Genomic DNA, 22,540 nt, shown 5'->3' on the forward strand with positions numbered 1-22,540 from the left:
CGGGTGGTCAAATCTCTTCATATAGAGTCAGCCCATAAGCAGAAAGTGTATGTCTTTCCTTCTGCAGTTCCCCACTGAGATTATTCTTGTGGATGACGGTTTCTTCCGTTTCCTCCCAACATATATATGGGGATGGATTTTCCTATTGAGTTATATCCTCATTAGGACGTGTCTTGATTCAGTCTGTCTTTTCGGATTGATCCCGAATTGGCTATTTGTCAACTGTTTCTTGTGCTTCCCTGTGGAATAAATGAATGAATTGCCCAGTAACCGGCATTAATTCTTTTATCCCCAGCGGAATCTTTTTGGGCCTCTACCCTCATACCGGTAGTTGTAAGTCCTACGTTCCCTCTTCTTGGTGGAATTTGTGGTTATATACCTTTTATTCCTCAGCAAGAGTGGGTGGTTTGTTATAAATCCTATTTTTGTTCCCGTGCGGATTTGTGATTTCTTTCATTCCCCACGTGGAGTTGTTGGTTTTCTACCCAGTATTCGGTAGATGTAAACCCTATCTTTTATCCTCATCAGAGTTATTGGCCACTACCCCGTATTCGCTAGTTGTAAGTCCTATCTCTTTTCCCCTAGCAGAGGTAACCTTTGTGGTTCGTTCTGGTTGATGGTGGATTTTGTGTTGTTGTGGCTTTATTCCCCAACGGAGTCTGTGTTTTTTGTGGATAATTGCCGGTTGCTAGCAATTTTATCCCCAGCCAGAGTTTTGGTATTCTACCCCGTATTCGGTAGTTGTAAACCCTAGTTTCTCCCCTTTGCAGAGTTAACCTTGTTGTTCATCCTTTTTGATGATGGTTACTCTTTGCAGTTATCTTCATTCGGTATTCGATGTTGATATTCTTCTTTGGTTGTGGATAATTGTCGTATGCTCGCAATTGTATCCCCAGCAAGTCTTCTGGATAATTGCCGTATGCTTGCAATTTTATCCCTTTTGAGGTCGCCAGTGGGTCCTTTCACCGTTTGCTAGTGATTTGTTCCCCGGATTATTGATTGTTTATCAATATATCCCCAGCTAGTCTTTGTGGATAATTGCTGTTTATGCAATTCATCCTCAGCAGATCGCCTTTCATTTACCCGTTTGCTTGGTAATGATTGTTGCTCCCTTTGATTGGTCATCTTTATATACCTAGTTTTGGTATCCCGATGCCTTTCTTTTCGATCGATTTATCCTTTATTAACCCAATAGCCGGTTGTGGATAATCTTCCATGCGAGTATGTTATCCACGTTCTGACGGTAATGGATAATATATCTCATGCACTCTTCAGTCTAAGCATTTTGTGTTTCCCCAGTCGAGCAAGATTCGTGTCCCTTTGTGGAATCGGATATTTGTTTGTTTCGGATAATTGCCGGATGCTTGCAATTTATCCTCTGTGAGTTGTCTTTCGTTTACCCGTTTGCTTGGTATCGATTGTCTCTCTTTTTGGTTGGTCACCTATTATATGCCCTAATCGGTATCTCTGGTGTCTCTTCCTTTCGAGTATATTATTCACGTTCTGACGGTAATGAATAATATATCTCTTTCACTCTTTGGTTGGAGTCCTTTGTTGATTTTCCCCCACTTGAGTAAGATTCGTATTCTTTGTAGAATCGAATATCCATCCTTTAACCATTTTGTGTTTTGGATGATGAGTGTCTTGGCATATATACCAATTCACGTTTTCGGTAGGACACCTATTATATACCTTGGTATCTCTGGTGTTTCCTTCCATGCGAGTGTATTATCTACGTTCTGACGGTAATAGATAATATATTTCATGCGAGTATTCTATCCACGTTCTGACGGTAATGGATATTATATCTCATGCGCTCTTTGGGTTTGTGTCCCCAGCTGAGTAAGATTCGTTTTCCCGTTGTGGATTCGAATGTCCATCCTGTAAGTCGATTTGCTTTTTCAAGCCCTCCTTTCGGATGATGAGTGTTTTGGCATATATACCGATTCACGCTTTGGTTGGCCACCTATTATATACCCAGTAACCGGTATCTCTGGTGTCTCTTCCTTTTCGAGTATGTTATTCACGTTCTGACGGTAATGAATAATATGTCTCATGCACTCTTGGGTCAATCTTTTGATTGTTTTCTCTGCAGAGTAAGATTCGTATTCTTTGTAGAATCGAATATTCCATCCTTTAACCAGTTTGTGTTTTGGATGATGAGTGTTTTGGTATATATACTAATTCACGTTTCGGTCGGTCACCTATTATATACTCTGGTATCCCTGGTGTTCCTTCCTGTCTGCTCCCTATTATGACCTTGGTCCCTTGTGGAGTCAGATTTCCCTGAGTGAAATGTACCTTTTTCAGGTCTTTCTCAGATGTTGGTTGATTGATATCTCTCACCCTTATACCGGTCTGGGATATTCTTTCTTCCTGAGTTTGTTACCCTTATACCGGTAACACCTCATTTCTTGTTGCTTTTCCCCAGGAGAGTCTCTTTGTTAGACATTTCCCGGTGGAATTCCTGTTGTGATTTTACCCTTTGCTGTATTGGCGTTTTCCCCAATATATGCAATTTTTCCCGGCAGGGAGGTTCTTTGTGAATCTTTTCCTGGTCCGAGTCCGGATTTTTATCCGAAGTATCCTTTGTGGATAGTTTGAGTCAGCTTGTGTCTTTCCAATGGATGTGTTTTCCTTTGAAATTTTCTTCTTTTCCCCAGTGTGAGTCCTTCACTCCCCAGTGAGGTCTCTAGTCCAGTCGTGTCTCATTCACGCAGTGTCAGTTTTGTTCCCCCCAATTCAGAATCGTGTCCTGCTCACACATTCTTTTTCTTTTATCCCCAATAAGATCCCCAATAAGAGTCCCAATAAGAGTCCCGTTTGAGTCTCTGTGCCTGGTGAGTGTATTACTCCGACGGATTGTCTTTTCTTCTGTGTGAACTATATCCCCACAGAGCTTGTATCTTTTGCATGCATACATCTGCATCATGAGGTCTCTTAGGGACCAAAATTTGTCTCATTACTGTTATTTAAGCCCATTCTACCGCGTCGAGATGAAGATTTCTAAACTTCATTTCTCCGGCTAGAATGACCTTAAATAGGGGCATCTGTAAGACCCCAATTTTGTCCCTAAGATCCCTCATCATATCATATCATATCATATCATTGCCTCAAGGATCATTGTGCACCTTGCCTCCCTCCTTGTGGGTGGGTTATATTTTGAGAGTGGTTCTTGATCACCAAGCATGTCTTGCATTTGTATATCATTGCTTTTCATTTGTTTACTAACCAAAAGTACAAAAATATGTCATCTAACCTTGTTACTTGCAGATGAAGCAACATTAGGTCAAGCCAGTCAAAGGCAAGTCATTGATCCAATAGATGGTGGCCATTCTTGAGAATTTGGGCACCATGATCATTAATCAAGAGTTCATATGAGTCATGATATCATTTTGAATCAAGATCTCAAGTGGTAGAGGCTTGAACTTCATCTGAGCATAGCTAGGTCAGCTGAAACCCTAGAAAAGTCAACACAAGTCAACTGTGCATTCAACCATGGATTTGAAGGTGGGAGATGGTTAGAGAGACCTCATTCATGTCCATACAAGTCTCATTTGACATGTCAAACATCAACATTGAAGAATTTGAGGTCAGATGAAAAGTTTCCAAAAATAGTAAGTGACTTGTAATTTCAAACTGCCAAAAATGGAAAGGTCTTCTCCTCAAGATTACATCATCAAGCAAGCTTCAAATCAAATTTTGTCCAACATGAAAGTTGAAGATCTTGCTCTCACCTTTACAAAAAGTCCAAGAACATGAATTTCTCATTTATGGTTGAAGAGTTATGGATCAATCATTGTCAATGGATTTTGAACTTCAAGTTGGCATAACTTTTGCACCAAAAGGCCAATTGGAGTGGTTCTTTTTGGAACATTTCCATCTTGATATGCTCTATCATAATCATGCATCACATATCATCAATTCTCATTGCAAAATTTTTGAACTTTTCACTTGAACCTTATTTGAATTTTGGAGGGAAAGTAGCAATTTGAAAAAATGTGCATTATTTTCAATTTCAACCGATTACATTTGCCTCCAAACAGATTTTTAAGCTTGCTCCAAGTGAAATTCGGTACTGTTCCATTCCCATGCATACATAAAGGGTGGTTTTGCCATTTTGCATAAACATGCCAATTTCACTAATCACTTGCATTGTGGCTAACATGATTAGCAAGCTTGATTAACAGAGGGTATATATTCATAATCCTAACAGAAAATAACAACAACTCCATAATTTCAGATCTGAAAATTTTCTCTCAAAATTCTCTCAACTTTTTCATCAATTTTCTTCATCTCTTTTGCTTGGTTCTTGGTTTGTTCATCATCTACAGGCATTTTTGAAGGTTGTTGAAGCAGGATCTTGAAGAATTCAAGCTGAATCGAGACTGTTGAAGTTCATGCTCTTCCATGGCATTTGAAGATTCCATCAAGATCAAGCACGATTGAGCTGTTGTTTATCATCCTTTCATCTCTCTAAACATTGTAGAGGATCTGTTGCACCTTTCCAGGACCTGAACTGCACGATTCCACTTCTGTTTCTCCAGCAAGGTTAGATTTCGACTTCCATGATTCATGAAATTATGATATGCATCTTGTAGATCTCTCATTGCTGATCATGCTGAACTTTAGATCTATTGATTTCATGCAATATTGAAGTAGTTATGTTGATTTTAGTTTTGACATGTGAAATTTTCTTTGCTCGATTCTTTTGATGTGTGCTGAATTAGATGAAATCAATGTTGGATATGTGATGTGTGTTGAAGGATGAATCGATTGATATGTGTTTTGTAGATTTCTGTGCATGTTTGTTCTTGGTGATGAAGAACACGATGAATATGTGATGAATGTCTAGGTTTTGCATTTCCAGAACTGTTTCGATCTTGCCTGGCCGAGTTTGCATGTGGTTTGTTGTTTTTCGCTCATGTATTGGTCCATGTGTTGGCTTCTGATTGGCCAGCGTTTCAATTAAATGAAACGCAGCGTTTAACCTGGCGCCACATTTAAATTCATACGCGGTTCGAATCTGAGCCAAGGCATTTTCATATTTGGCTTTTGCATTTTCATCCACTTATGCTTATCATGTTCATATGCCTTATTTCATGTTTTTTTAATTTTTATCTTCATTCAAAAATTCATAACTCCATAAATACTTATCCAAATCACATGAGATTTTTTGCATAATGATCTTCATGATGTCTTCTATTTTTTGGATATTTTTACAGAATTTGTGCACGGTTGAAAATGTGTTTGGCCTAGGGTTTATGTTTGCATGTCACACCTTGCACCTTGCTTGCTATTTTCTTTGTGAAATGATGATGGTTAATCCAATGAATGTGAAAATTGACATGCTGAAACTAGACATCCTTAGGGACCTTTTGGTGTTGATTTTGGATTTTTAGCATTTCTGGATGTTGAGTTATGATCTGTTTAATGTAGGTGTGACAATGTGTGTCACACCATTTCTTGTCCAACTTGTTGATTTTATTTACCATGCCAAATAAATGCCAAATGATTTGAATTTTTGCATGATGCTCCTTCTGGATGTTAGGATTGATCATGAATGTTTGTAGAATTTTTGGATCCATTTCCCATTTGTTTGAGATTTTCTCTTCTGGCTTGTCATGTTTGGACTTTTGATGAGTGTTGAACTTCCATGATTTGTGAAATGCTTATGCCTTATCATATGAGCTTGAAATTTTACACATGTTTTCTATGCATATTGAAGTTTGTCTTGGCTTTGGTTTGAGTCATTTATCACTTGTCATCTCTGTTTTAGGATTGCCTTAAGTTGATGTATCATTTTGTGCTTCCTTTGAGCTTGTTAATGCTTACCTTGACTTAGTGAATTTCTTTTACTTGCTTATACTTGTTCAAATGCCATGATTTTTGGTGTGCTGATCATTTGATGTGTTCTGTTTAGCCATGATTTTTCTTGAGAATTATTGAACCATTTTGGAATTAATATGCTTGTGTTCATTCTGTTGCTGCAATGTGATTCCAACTTGCATGCTTTGACATGATTTGTTTATGAAATGAAATTGGTTGATGCTATTGATATGAGACCACTTGGATATTGTTCTTGATTGATTAATCTTGATTCATGTCAATTTTCATGTTCTGTTTTAAATTTTTTCTCCTTCTTTGACCCTAGGCCTTGTCCTAGTGGTTTGCTTCTCATGTTTGAGTTTGTTTTCAGGACAAGAAGCATATGGCCTTGAGGAGTTTGATTCATTTGCTCATTTGGATTGATATTTGATTGATGTTGATTAACATTAAGTTGTTTTGTAGGTGGGTTAGCTCCTTTGAGTTGAGCTTGTGCTTTGCTTGATGCATTGCTTGTGTACAGTTGACTGTCTGTTGTTTGTTGACTTTCTTTTGAGTTGTATACTGATTGTGTTGGATTGTTTTCAGGTACCTTAGTTGCTATAGTTCATTGTGAACTCGCTTTTGCTTTGCTTGATAGCTTGAGCATTGAGGTATAATGTCTCTAACCCCATGTAGTCTGGAAGACCTGGCTTGTTATGTGGCCAGGCACCTGTCTGAAGTCCTCCTTAAGAGGCAATGTTTGTGATTGTTTATTTTTGTCCCCAAGCAGGAAAAGTCCTTTGATAAGGCAATTGGTAGACAAAAGAGATGTGTAGTCCATCTCCTACTATTATGTGTGTCATCCCTTTGCTCACATTACATGTTGTAGCATTGTGGATCTTAACCCAAGATCTATAGAGTCATTGACTTGTGAAGAGAGTTCCAACTTTCTGAACTCCCACACCTTCTGATATTCAAAGCACTCCCTGACCAGGGATAAGAGCAATGAGGCACACCCCTCATATCCTTTTCATCTGCTTCACCTTAACTCTCAATGTTAAGGTTAAGAGCACCACTTACCCCATTCCAGTTGACTTTAAAGTCTAACCCTTGCTTGAGCCTAATTGCTTGTATATAGTGTGTGCTAACTGAATCATTGATTGCCTATTGGTTCATCTGTACATGTTTGCTTGTTTGCCTTTGTGCATTTATCATCATTAATTGTTCATTATTGCATGATCATCATTTCATATCCTTGTGACACATCTTTGATTGCCCATTGAGGAATCAACAGTAAGTCCATTCATTGGCCATTTGTTCCTATGATTTGGAGGGGATTGAGTGTAAGACCATTTCATTGGCCACTTATGTCCTCTTTGCTTATTGCTTCTGTTTGCTTGTTGTATGTGAGGATTCAATTGTAAGTTCATGTTGTTGGCATTTGTATTCCTATGATCATCCTTTGGAGATTAGAGTAAGTCCAGATAGATTGGCATTTGATATCCATATTTTGTTTTGCTTTGAGGAGTTTGGAGTAAGCCCATTTATTGGCATCCCGTATCCACCCTTTTGTTTTGTTTTGCTTTAGGAGATTGGAATAAGTCCATTTATTGGCATCTGACATCCTTGTTTGTTTTAGGAGACTGGTGTAAATCCATTGAGTGGTATCCGGTATCCATCTTTGTTTGTGAGATTGGTGTAAGTCCAGTAATTGGCATCCGATATCATTTGCTTTGTTTATTTGTTATTGCTCATTATCCTATTCCTAAGGACACACTTGAGTCATCTTCTATATGATTTCAAGAGGTGAACTTCTGAGAAGTTTTACACTCCTTCATCCACACCCTTTTGTTTCCAAAAACTCCCTTTTCACATTGTTAATTCAAAACTTTGAACTATTGTGCAAACATCTTCATATCTTTTCAAATTAGAAACCTGGACCCTAAGTCCTTGACTTTTCAAATTCCATTTTCATAACACTTCTTTGAATTGAATCCTAATCATACCTTGACCATATTTTGTAAATACTCATAATCAATTAACTTCACTCATTCAATTGTTTTGCGGCTTTGTCCATTGTTGATATGTTTTCATACATTAGCCATAGGTTTCAATTCTCATAGTGGTTGATGTAAATCTCACCACATCCTTAGTGAGTTGATTGTAAGTCTTCCATACTTATTATCGGGTTAACCCCTCACTAGTATGTTGAAGCTATCCTTGCATGGTGGATTGTTGGTCTTGGTTGAGTTTTCTCCCGTTGATAATGAAAAGCCTTAGTGCTCTTGTTTTAAAATGAACCCACTCATATTTTGGAAATCTTTTAGCCAAACTACGGCGTTTTGATCCTTACCTTTCATGGAAGGTACGTAGGCAACGGGTTCATCCGTTCAAACACAAAAACAATAAAAATTGTATATTCTTTTCTCATCTTCCCAATCATGTTTGCACAATATGTCATAAACAAATAAACTTTTTTATACAACAATTGTGAAAAGGGCTCCCTAGGAGTACCTAGGACGTTTTGGGTGCCTAACACCTTCCCATTGCGTAATTAACCCCTTACCCAGACTCTCTGATCTTTTTATTAGTTTTCTATGTGTAAAACTTCTTAGGCTTTTGTTCTCTTTTTAGACATTCCTTAGGATAAATAAAAGTGCGGTGGCGACTCGATTCTTTGTATGCTTTGCTTTTGATTTAGTCAATAAATCATAAAGTGACGAATACACCGCTATAGGGGCATCTGTTAAAGACAAGAAAACTTTGAGGAGATTATCTGGCAGTTTCTACCTCAATGGTGATGTGCTTTATAAGAGGAATTTTGACATGGTTCTGCTCAGATGCGTGGATAGACACGAAGCAGACCTGTTGATGACTGAATTCCATGAGGGTTCATTTGGTACACATTCCAATGGACATGCCATGGCAAAGAAGATGTTGAGAGCAGACTACTATTGGCTGACAATGGAGTCTGATTGCTGCAAGTATGTGAAGAAATGCCATAAGTGTCAGATTTATGCGGATAAGATTCATATTCCTCCGACACTTTTGAATGTGATCTCATCACCATGGCCTCTCTCTATGTGGGAATTGACATGATTGGCATGATAGAGCCGAAAGCATCCAACGGTCATCGGTTTATTCTCGTAGCAATTGATTACTTCACCAAGTGGGTTGAAGTAGCGTCATATGCAAATGTGACCAGGCAGGTGGTTGTGGAGTTTATCAAGAATCAACTCATACGCCGTTATGGTGTGCCAGATAAGATCATTATTGATAATGGATCTAACTTGAACAACAAGATGATGAAAGAGTTGTGTAGCGAGTTCAAGATTGCACATCATAATTCTTCCCCTTATAGACCCAAGATGAATGGGGCTGTTGAAGCTGCTAACAAGAACATCAAGAAGATTATCCAGAAGATGATTGTTACGTATAAAGATTGGCATGAAATGCTGCCATTTGCTTTGCATGGTTATCGTACATCTGTCCGCACTTCAACAGGGGCGACCCCTTTTTCTCTTGTTTATGGCATGAAGGTTGTGCTCCCCGTCGAGGTTGAGATCCCATCAATGAGAGTCTTGATGGAAGCCAAGTTGACTGATGTTGAATGGGTTTAGAGTCGTTATGACCAACTGAATTTGATTGAAGAAAAGAGATTAACTGTCATGTGTCATGGTCAGTTGTATCAGCAAAGGATGAAGAAAGCTTTTGATAAGAAGGTCAAGCCTCGTGTGTTCCGATAAGGTGACCTTGTGCTCAAGAAAGTTTTGTCTTTCACGCCCGATTCCAGGGGCAAGTGGACTCCAAACTATGAAGGTTCATATGTTGTTAAGAGAGCCTTTTCAGGCGGTGCTTTGATACTTATAACTATGGATGGGGAGGATTTCACTCGTCTTGTGAATTCAGATGCAGTCAAGAAATACTTCGCCTAAAATAAAAACAGAATAACTCGCTAAGTTGAAAACCCGAAAGGGCGGCTTAGGCAAGAATGAGCGTCTCGGTGGATTGAAAACCCGAAAGGGCGATCTAGGAAAAAGTTAGAGACATATAAAAAAATGAATATATATATATATATATATATATATATATATATATATATATATATATATATATATATATATATATATATATATATATATATAGATTGAGTACCTCACCCTGGGGCAATCTAGGCAAAAATTAGGGATTTGGCAAGTAACTGCATCTTGACAAGACTTTGTTTTCAGCCGTCTTCTGTCAAAGATTCTCGCTCAGTCATCGTCAATTGAAGCTTCAGATACATTGGATTTAGAGTTGGTGGAGAAATGGTCATTATGTTCAATGTAGCCCTTTTCCAATATATATCACCAATTTCAAATTTGTAAAGATCCATGGAGTCTTCCCATTTGCAGACTACCATTCCATCAAATAAATTTGAACCTTTATCCAATTCCTTGCACTCTTATTTGTTTCTGTTCAACAAATATTTGCATGTTTTAATTGATAGATATCATTGTTTTAAATAAATAAAGTTTTATAAACTGTTTTTAAACAAAGTGAACATTCACAATGACTCAAAGGATAAATGGGATGTCTTCAGTGCTCTCCCAAGGATAGTACGATTTCCAAAAGGGTAAGGAATTTGTTCATATTCCTAGCATATTGGTATCCTCTTCATCATCTTTCAGGTTGTCTTCTCAATGAGTGCAAGAAGGTAATACACCACCAAAGTCCCCAGAGAGTCTGGAGTTTGGTCTCGGTCTTCTAGCCCCCCAGTGATTCTGGATCTAGCATCTATGTTTTATCAATTATATGGTTGTCATCCCTTATGTGGATTGACCTGAAATCCCTTATAGATTGATAAATTGACATGTTGTCTTTTTCGAGGAAGTTGGTCTTCCCTCATCAAGATTGGAAATCTCCCGCAGAGTGAGCAGGAAATTCCAGCATGAGAGGAATTTTCAACAGGTTGGTTTGTAGCTTATCCCCCAGTTGATTCGCATACATTGATCTCCAGCAGGTTTGCCTACCATTCATCCTCAACAGGGTTGCTCACATTAGACTTCCCTAGTTTGGTCACCAGCAGGTTATTCCCAGCTGAGTGCGTACAGGTTATCCCCGGTTCAGTCATCAACATTTTTTCCCTAGTAAAGTTGCCTGATTGAAGCCTGATTGTTGTTACTTCCTCCTTCTCGGATAGTTTCCCTCCTAGCAGAGCGGGTGATGAAAATGTTTATTTTTCTATCCCCAGCGGAGCGGTGTTTCTCTTCTCCTCGGCAAAGATTGTTTCTCCGACAATATGAGGAAATGTGATGGTTATTGGAACTTTTGTTTGGTGGTTATTCCCCACAGAGTTTCATATCTTTCCTTGGTTTTTCCCCAGTAAAGTTACTTCTACGGTGGACCTTATCCATGTTGAGCGCCCTGGCAGTGGCTGTTTAGCTTCCCCAGCTAAGGCTCTACCTGATCTTAGTTTGGCTTTGGAACTTCGAGGAAGATGTGTTGATTCCTTCCCCAGTGGAGTGACCGGTTCTCCTTCTCCGTAGCAAAGATGCTCCTTCCATGGTTAGAAGTGAATGTTGCTTGATGTGTTTCTGATTGGTGGTTGTTCCCCACAGAATTTCGTATCCCCTGATAAGGTCCCCTAGTAGAGTTCTTCTCTGATCGATCTTATCCGTATCTCTGTGTACTGCTGGAATATCCCCAGCTTTGGTGATTGTGACCCTTTGCTTATTCCCAACAACGGTCTCTGATCTCCGGTGATCCTGCTTGTTCCCCTAGAAGTGGTCTTTGTCCATGGCAGCAACTTCGCTCGATCCTCGGCGGCGATTGGTTTCCTGGTATTTGTTGCCCCCACCAGATTGGATTTCTCCTGTGGGCTTGGCTTTCTCTTTTGAGATGTTGTACCGGATGTCAGTCCATTGATTCTTGGACCTGTTTGTGTTAGATATGTCTGTTTGTCAGCATTAATCATACATAAACCACATATATACATGCATAATTATAGCATTCAGATATTCATGTTGCATTCTTTGCCATATATCTTTGTTTGTTATCTCCTGCTAGTGGTGAAATGTTCTTCCCCAAGCAGATGTTTGTGTCTGATCTCTCCATATAGAGTCAGCCCCATAGGCAAAAAGTGTCTATCCTTCCTTCCATATTCCCCACTGAGTTATGTCCTCGTGGATGATTTTTGGTTTCGGTTTCCTCCCAAAACATGTATTGGGATGGAATTACTCCCCTGAGTTATATCCTCATCGGGTTGAGTCTTGTTTCATTGCGTCTCTCTAGTTTGTCCCTAGATTGACTCCTCTTGTTATTTTTCCCCCTGCACTTCCCTGTGGTTCAGATAATCAATTACTCAATAAACAGTAATTGTTCATTCTCTCCCCAACGGATGTTGTGGCCTTCTACCCAGTAACCGGTAGTTGTAAGTCCTATTTCTATGGTTTTCTACCCAGTAACCGGTAGTTGTAAACCCCATTTTGTCCCCTTGCAGAGTTAATCCCTGATTTTGTTCATCCTAACCGATGACAGGTATTTTCTTCCGTGGTTTTCTACCCAGTAACTGGTAGATGTAATCCCCTCCTTGTTGGTTATCTTTACCCAGTAACCAGTGATATATCTCTTGGATAATTGCTATAATTAAGCAATTTATCCCCCCGAAAGTCATCTTTCATTTACCCTTGTTTGGTAATGATTGTTTCTCCCCTTGATTGGTCATCATTTTATACCTAGTACCTGGTATCCCGATGTCCTTTCTTTTCGGTCGATTTATCCTGTATTAACCCAGTAACCGGTTGTGGATAATCTTCCATACGAGTATGTTATCTACGTTCTGACGGTAATAGATAATACACCTCATGTGCCCTTCTGTCGAAGTCTTTTTCTTCCTCAGTAGAGTAAGATTCGTATGTCCTCATGGAATCAAATGTCCATCTTGTAATCGAGTCTGCTTTTTCAGCCCTCCTTTCGAATGATGAGTGTCTTGGAAATATTCCCTAATTCACGCTTGGTTGGTCACCTATTATATGCCCAGTAACCGGTATCCCTAGTGTTCCTTCCTTTCTGCTCCCTATTATGACTTTTTGTCCCCTGTGGAGTCAGATTTTCCTGAGATGAAATATACCTTTTAGGTTTTCCTCAGATGTTCGGATGATTGATATCTCTCACCCTTATACCGGTCTTAGATATTCTTTCTCCCTGGGCGTGTTGCTCTTTCACCCTTATACCGGTGATTTGATCACATGTCTCTTTGAGCTTATTACCCAGTAGCCGGTAATATCTCATTGTTTCTTCCTCGGCTGAGTCCTTTTATGGACATTCCCAGCCTGAGTCCGGATTTTTATCTGAAGTATCCTTTGTGGATAGTTTATTGTATTAGCATATTCCCCAATACATGCACCTTTGCGTCAGCTTGAGTCTTTCCATTGATTTATTTTCATGGAATCCCTTCGTGTCTCCTAGCAAGTTTCAAGTCGTGACCTGCTCACGCATGTTCCCCTTTATATCCCCAGTAAAATCCCCAGAGTCTCCGTCCCATTTATGAGTGTATTACTCATATGGATTTTCAGTTTCTCCCGATTTCTTTTTTCTTTGTGGACATATATCCCCACAGAGTACTAACTTTTTCATGCATACATTTGCATCATGAGGTCTCTTAAGGACCAAAATTCGTCTCTTTGTTATTATTTAAGCCCATTCTACCTCGTCGAAACGAAGATTTTAACCTTCATATCTCCGACTAGAATGAACTTAAATAGAGCCATCTGTAAGACCCTAATTTTGACCCTAAGATCCCTCATGGTATCATAACATTGCTCATTTGCATTTGCCTCAAGGATCATAGCATCTTGGCTCCTTTACCCTAGGGTTGGGACTTGTGTGAGTTGGTTTGAGACCACCAAGCATGCTTGAATTGTATATTATTGCTTTCTTATTTTGTTTACTAACCAAAAGCACAAAAATATGTCACTAACATCTTTTGTTTTGAAGCTCAAGCAGCCATGTGATTCAAGGCTCCTAGGAGGCCCCTATGTTCAATGAAGTGGCCAGATGAAGTTGAAAGCAAGCATGACAATGGTTCACAAAGGTCTCAATCATCATATATGCCTCCCAAGTATCTCAATTTTCCAATTTGATCAAGATAAACCAAAGGGCTTGAGGATTGTTTCCCAAGGAAACCCTAATTCAACTGTGCATTGATTGTGCCTTGCTCATGAAGCAACCTCAACCTATGATAAAATAAAATCAAGGGAAGTTCTTTCATTCATCATTTTATGCATATATGAGCCCAGGTGAGTGTCCTCAATCATTCATTCATAAGAATTTAAAGTTTGGCTTTGAGAAGTTGATCAGTCAATTCATCTGACTATTTTGAAATCCACTGAGACCTAACTTTTGATGTGTTTGTAAAATGAAGATTACCCCAAGAGAAAAAATGTTCTTAAGAACCATATGAACAACTTTCATGTTCATCAAAATACATTTGAAACTTGGAAGGTCATCATTAATTTCAAAACATTATAGGTCATTTTGACTGAAACCCTAATTTTGGGTCAACTTCCCAAAGACCTAACTCCCTAATTTTTATTATTTTGAGGTGGTACCAAATGCATTGGAAAGTTTGAGATGTCTGTTTAAATTGTTATGTTGGACAAAATTTCATAATCCTAAAAGAAACACATTTGATAATACAAAACATTATAGGCCACTTTGGACCAAAGCCATTGAATCTTGAAAAAGTCCAACTTCAAGTGCCCATAACTTTCTCATAAAAATTCCAAATGATGCAAAATGTAAGTCCAAATTGATTGTCTTGAAAAGATCTATAACTTTGATGTTGGAGGTTTTGTCATTTGAGGCTTGAATCACTGAAACAGAAGGGCTTGAAGTTGGTCCATTTTGGCAAAATTTCCATATACATGTTTTGTACTTTGAACTTCATGGCCAGTTTTCAATATTTTCCCAACTCCAAATGGATTTTTGTTCAACATAACATTTGTTCCTTATGTCAAGGCCTTTCCAACCATTACCTACATGCTTATGTTTCAATTTTTCAAATGGCATTTTCGAAGAGGTGAAGTTTTAGGTTCAATTATGCATAACATGTGAAATCTTCTTGCATACTACATTGCCTTGCCAAATGCACGTCCAAACTTCATTCATTTGTGTTCAACACTTAATTTCAAGTGGTTTTGGGCCTCACATGCGCCTGTATAGGCCCATGCATAGAGGATCCAAGCTCATGCACGCACGAGCATTTCATTGCATTACATCAGCCTTGGCTATAAATAGGATGTTTTGCTCACTTCAAATCTCAACCTAAAGGCGCCTGAAGCTCTGCACAACTGAATCCCCAACCCTCCATTAAAGGAATTATGATTTTTCTCTTCATTTTTCAAGCTCAAATTTCAACTTCCTTGGTTGATCTTTGACTTATAATTCCTTAGTCTTGCTTCCTTGTTACTTCAAGATCAAGCTGCATTGAAGAATTGGATTGGATCAAGCACTGAAAAGCTGCACTTCAAAGGTTGATTCTCCAACTGTTTTCCTTCGAATCTCCCTTATTATTGAGCATTTTTTGTATTGGTTGGTACCTCTGAAGTCCTCATATGATAGGCAATTGATTTGTGATCTTAATTTTGTGAATTGAACAAGTTCAGATTGAGTACCTTGTTTTTCCATCTCAGATTTCTCCTTCTATGAGAGTCTTGAGCAAAAACTAAGGTCACAGGGGTGATGTACATCACCCTAGCTTTCGAATGGTGTATGGATCGCATGTTACGGTTGAGGTTTGAAAACCTGCAATTGGTGGCCGGAAAAAGGCTTCTCACCAGAGAAGACGGTGGTTTCCACCACCGTCCACACGTGGCTGGCCTCATAGCCCTTGGATCCAACTGGAACGATATAATCTGGTCCTTTGATTGTTTTGACTATTTTAAATGCATTGTGTTTCGCTGTTGACCAAGGAACACAATGAGCGCGCGCTCCATAGCCTTCTGATCAGCCACATCATTTAATGAGCTTTGATCAGATGCTCCCTGATTTTTCCAATTTATGAATTTCCATTTTAATTTCTTTTATCCCATTTTATTTTAAAAATTCATAACTTCTTTATTTGGAATCACAAAAATATGGGACCAATTGCAAAAAATTTCTCTTAAATTCTAGTTTCTAAAAATAATTTTTAATTATTTTTGTGATTCCATTTAATATTTTTAGTGAATTATTTCATTTCTGATTGTTTTTAATTCATTTAAAATACTTCTTGATATTCAAAAATGCCAAAAATATTTTCTTAACATCTTTGGATGATGATGGATCTATGAAAAATATTCTCATCAATTTCTTAATTGATTTGAGATTTTAGTCCAATTATGTTATTTTTCTCCATTTTTAATTGTTTAAAATTAGTTTCTGTTTTCAAAAAATGATGAAATTTTTTGTCAAACCTTGTTTGACCATGTTAGACTTATGATGATCCAATTGGACTTTTCCAAGTTGATTTGAATTGGATTTGAAGTTTGACCTTTATTTGTTCATTTTATTTCAAGTATTATTTTAATTCCAAAAATACCAAAAATATTTTTGTTATTTCTTGACTTCTAAGCTTCATCTCACTTCTGTTTACCATTGATTGATGTTGATTCCATTCATGTTTGATCAATGTGTTTTGCTTATGTCATTTGAATTTCAATTATGTACATTCCATTTCCATCTTCTTCTTCTTCTTTTCTTTTTTGACCAATGAGTTAATGATTGGTGGTTAACCTTGACATATGAGAGGCTTAACCTTCTTTGATCCAAATCAAATTCATCTTGATCAAAGATCAAGTGAATTGCTTTACATTAAAGATAGGTTGCTTCTTGGTCAAGAAAAAAACCTAAATCCATACAAGGTCATTCTTCTTTTCTTTTGGCATGGAAAGTTGTAGGAGCTTGGCTTACTAGTCATGGTCTCTAACTTGTGTTTGTTTGCCTATGGTTTTATTGACCGGCCTCATATAGGTGTGACTACTATATTAGTCCACTTACGATTGCTTAACATAACGCTAAATTTCCTTATGGCACACAACACTAACTACTAATCACTAACTTTTAATTCAAGCATTTAATTCTTGCAATTTACTTTAATGTAATTTAATTTGTTGCTCATTAATTCATTTGTCTTTGCCCTTTGCTCACTTGAGCTCATGTTTATGCTTATGCCATTTGCCTTTTGCTCACTTGAGCATATTATTGTGTATATACTATTGCCTTGTGCTTGTTTTGTTTTGTTTGTGTGAACCCAATGCAAATGGAGAAAGGAATTAGATTTAGGACCTTACCTATGCTAAATGTATTTTCAAGAGCAACTAGGCCTCATGCCTTTAGAATGCTAAATATGTTGAAGAGCAACTAAGACTCATGCCTTTAGAATGCTTAATCCTGAAGATGAATTGAAAGGACCCTAATTCTAAACTCACTCTTGTCCATTCTTTTTATTGCATTGTGGAACTTTTTTATTTGTGTGTTCTTGTGTGATAGGGATCCTAAACTTGAGCCAATTAGAAGGACCATTGTCATGAGCATCCAAGATAAGAGAGACAAAAGCCAATTGGAAGATTCCTAGGAGCTTGATTTAATATTTGCTTAATTGCTTGAGTTAATTGCTTATTGCTTGCTAAGTCCAAAGGAAATGAGCAACTTGGATCATCTTTATGATCTCAAGAAGGGAACTCCATGTGGTTTTATTTCTCTTCCCTCATCTTTGCATGTTTAGGATCTAGCCCTTCTCTTCTTCTCTCCACTCTAACCCAAGCCAAACTTTTTGTTCAAACATTAACATCACTTTTAAAATTAGAAACCTAGGCACTATGCCTTTGATTTTTTCAAACTCTTTTCATAACACTTATTTTGAATTGAATCTTAAGTCAACTTTGACCTTATTTTGTGAATACTTTTCATTTGTAAATCCAACTCACTCAAATTGTTTATTATGGTTCCAATGACCATTTGTGTTAAAGTTTTTCATAAACATTAGCTATTAGGTTTGAGTTATCATAGAGGTTGATATAATACTCACCTGTATCCTTAGTGTTGGATTATAAGTCTTCCATGCTTATTATAGGGTTAACCCCTCACTAGCATGTTGAAGCTCTCCTCACATGGTAGATTTGTGGTTTTGGGTTGAGTTTTCTCCCTTTGATAACAAAAGACCTTAAGGCTTTTGACCAATCAATTCACCAACTTCTTTTGAGGTTTTTTCCCCGAACTACGAGGTTTTGATCCTACCTTTTTAAGATGGTACGTAGGCAATGGATTCATCCATTCAAACACAAAATTGTAAATAATTTGTATATTCTTTTCTCATCTCCCCAATCATGTTTGCATAAATATTTTCACAAATACCAACCTACCATACAACATTTGTAAAAAGGGTTCCCTTAGATTACTAAGGATGTTTTAGGTGCTTAAAACCTTCCCATTGCATAACCAACCCCCTTACCCAGATCTCCGACATTTTTATTAGTTTTTGATTTGATAAAACTTCTCGGTTTTTGTTCGCTTTCTAACCTTTCCTTTGGATAAATAGAAGTGCGGTGGAGACTCGAATTGTATGATTTACTTTTGATTTAGTCAATAAATCTAAAGGTAATGAATACCCCGCTACACCTTGCCTACTCTTGATAAAGCATCTTCAGGTGTTCGATCATATCGAACGCTGCCATGTTCTCATGTTGCTTTTGCAACTCTGAGTTCATGGCAGTTAGCATGAGGCAATCAGTTTCATTGGCATCATCGACATGCTTCTTATAAGCATCTCTTTCTTCCTTAGGTGCCGAACTAGGAGGTTCCTCTTCAGGAACAGGTTTCTCCAAGACATACAACTTTCTATCATGTTTGAGGACAATCCTCAGATTTAGGTGTCAATCCAGAAAATTTGTCCCAGATAATTTTTCCTTATCAAGGATTGATCGCAAAATGTTGTTACAGGTGTTTGTTGTCATGGTAATCTACATGAAAATAATGAAAATATAAGTATCAATAACATATTTAATTAGGTCTTTAATTAAATATGCTCCCATTATTTTACTCAAAACAAATAACCCTCACCATTTGATTCGGAAAATCCCGTTAGAAGACTTTCTAGTGGGTCGAGATCCACATTTCACTTTGTTTTAAGTCCGCGTAGGAGGATTATACAAAACTAGGTTATTTAGGTAGGAACTCCTTCCAATTGTATATAATACAACTCTCGAATATTTTAGTTGGGTGAATAACTCCTTATTCCAATCTATCACATGGATCATTTCCAACTCTTGCTTCTAAACGTATATAATCTTATTATAATTTATTTAGTTAAGTTAGACCAATTGTTTTAGCAATTGGATATTATAATTATTCCATCACACCTTACTAATATATAACATGCACCTTGCGTAAGCGAAACCTACATTATTCGATACTAGTCTTGATGAGTGCTAAAACTTGGAAAGCATAAACTTAATATTTAATTTGAGGGAATTTGCAATAATTCTGATCTCACCGGCTTATTTATCATGTAAATCGTCTCTCACATGCATTAACATACATACAAAATGAAACGGTTATGGCCCCTAGCGTAATTGTTCTCCCAAGCCAATGAGAGAATATAAGCTAACCTAATAGTGATCTAAGCTTCTCCAAGCAAGATCTTCAAGGTTGTCCTCCTTTGATATTGTATTCTTCTCTTTCTTCATAAAATTATATTACATAAAAGAAACTCGTTTTACATACGAGGGAGTGAGATGAGAAAAGAAGTTACATTAAGAGATTAAAAGATAGGCACGACATGCAGGTCGTATTTTAAAATCCCAAAACAAAATAAAGGAAAACTAAGGCCATAACCGATCACCACAAGACAATAATAATAAACACATTATTATTATTATTATTAATTTAAATTATGTTAATTAAATAAACCAAATTAAATTTCGCGTGTCTGATCACACTACGCAGAGTTAGCCGGGGGTTCCGCTGCCCGGTCAACGCCCCCTGCGAGGTTGCAGGAGCAGCGCCCTGACGCAAAATTTTAATGAACAATTCATTTGAAATCGACGTCGATTTTCGCATCAACACTTGATACTTTAAAGCACAACTCTTGCACAATCACAACCCTAATCGCATAACTCTTTGACATCACAACCCTTGTACCGTCATGAACCCTAATGCACCAATTTCATACCGTCAAACACACCTCGATTGTTAATTTAGTATGATTGATCAACACGTCATTGCTTCACCATACTTTCGTTGGATTCCAAAGCAAATGACCATTGATCGCTCAAAGGAAAATAATCATTAAGTGTTTGAATGAACGAAAGAGAAACAATATATCATATATACCGTATTTTGCATCATAATTACTTGTATCATATATATAACTTGATCGATCTCAATTGTGCAACCTATGGACGATCGATGTATTACTGCTCCACCATACTAACATCGGATTCCGAAGCATAGTCAACATCAATCATCCAAATCATACACACGTGATGCCAAATTTAATTACTCGTTTATTCTTTGATTCGTTATGTCTTTTAATCGCATTAATACAGAAAATAAACAACTATCAGATGCATGGTTTCGTAAGTGGCTCTAATACCACTGTAGGAGAATAGCGATCCAAAACGCAACAGAATTTAAAATTTCTCCTTTAGTGATCCTTACGAATGGGCATGATCAGTGATAGAATCGTTATCTCTTGTGGTGATTGAAACCTTTGATGCAGATCTAAGGAGTGATCACGAACTTTGAATGGTGACAACGCCTCTACTCAATCCACACGAACGGATTCCTTCAATCTCAGTGCTGGCTGCTACGAATGAAGGCTTTGAGTGAGACAGAGAGAGAGAGAAATGAAATTTCATATGAACAGATGCTTCTGCACAAGGGTTCTATTTAGAACCATTTGTGTGGGTTGTAAGCTAAAAAACCCACTTAAGTGTATGTGGTCCATATCTTATGATATACCAAAATCAATTAAGCACGTGGTACCTTACCATATTCCGTATTCTACTTAAGTGCGTTGTACCTTACATTGTTCTACAATTCACTTAAGTGTACCGTACCTTACAATGTTCCTTATTTACTTTATCTCTCATTAATCCGTCCTTTTGTGTGTGACCCTGTAGGTTCTCACGACATTAGTAGTTATATTAAATCACGTATTTAACATAATAAATAGTGAGCAGTATCTAGCAACACATCACTGCTACCCAAGACACGAAAATGTCATGTGATCTGACAAATCCTTTTGTGATAATACTTATGTGTACAATTATCATTTTGCCCTTATGTCTATATTGAACACAAGGCATAGACCGTGTCATCCTTGTCCAGTTCAATATTGGATCCTTAGACATTTATCCTGTTACGCAGGATGGGCAAATTCCATCTAGGTCACTCATGTCCCTCAGCATGCTTCGTGGAGTACCCATCAACTGTCTTTATGGTCATCTAGTTATGGACAACGTTTGATCAGCAATAAGGCACTCGACTCTACATCTAGGGTCCATAGTGGTTTCAGGTCGAAGGGTGGTATACACCACTATCACCATGAGAATAACTTATGATACTTTGCATAACATTCTATATAGTATTCTCATAGCGGATCAATCCAGTATAAATATTACTTTTAATATTCATACCTATGTTTAAGACTTGATAACTCCTTATCCATGATCCATGAGATGTGATCAATAGTCTATATACATAATAGTCTTAATGCTTTAATGTTATCCCACTTTACAACAAAGCTCGACTACTGATACTTTAAGAATAGTGTCCATATGTTCAACGAGATCTCATGATTAAGTCACTTGATACATTAAACGAACTAGCTATTCTAGGGACTTTATTAAACAAATATAATAAATAAAAAATCTTTTATTATTAATAAATAATTCGATACAAGTACCAAAAATATTGGCCTCTAGGGCTTACACCAACAGTAACCCCTCCGGGATAACCCAACTCTTTGATGAAGCCCACCAACCGTCTCTTTAGCTAAAGATCTCCTTGAGATAGGTCGTCCTCCTTGTAGACGTACAATTCATTCCCCGCCAGGAAATGGACTTTGTTCTAGTAATTAGGAAACACGCCAATACACCTGCCCCCCACTCCAGTTCCTATGGTGCACATAATCGCACGAGCTTCCTTGTAGAGAAGGACAACCAGGAAGAATCAATTTTCAAAATGCATCAAGCTCTCTAAAAACATCCCGAAATAATGAACACCCGACACCAGATTAACCAAACCATGACCACTCGCCCGTGACGCAGGATTACATTGTACTTTGGAGAGGTGGAAGAAAAATGACATATAAGGTTTTCCCTTTTGATATTCCACCAATGCTGGAAAACTTTAACATACACATAGCTCGTAAGATGCAACTGCGAGGAGACAACCATTAAAGTGATTCATAACTTCTATTTCAAAGTTGTTAAAAAGCAATATAATACCCAAGATCGAGAATGTACATTCATATAAAGAGATGACACGCCTGCAATGCTCGCTACAAATTCTCTCATTTCACCAGGGTTCAAGACTACCCAATCCAAAATGGACGAACTTCCAAAAAGATTTTGTCAATACCACATTCTCGAACGAGGACATAAACAGTTGATGAAGAGACATGATCAACTTAGAAGGCATAAGTATATTATTTTAATTTTTGACTCATGATGAACAATACCTTCTTCTAGCACAGAAAGGAAAAATT

The sequence above is a fragment of the Lathyrus oleraceus genome, chromosome 1, assembly GCF_024323335.1.
Source record: "Lathyrus oleraceus cultivar Zhongwan6 chromosome 1, CAAS_Psat_ZW6_1.0, whole genome shotgun sequence".
NCBI classification, from domain to species: domain Eukaryota; kingdom Viridiplantae; phylum Streptophyta; class Magnoliopsida; order Fabales; family Fabaceae; genus Lathyrus; species Lathyrus oleraceus.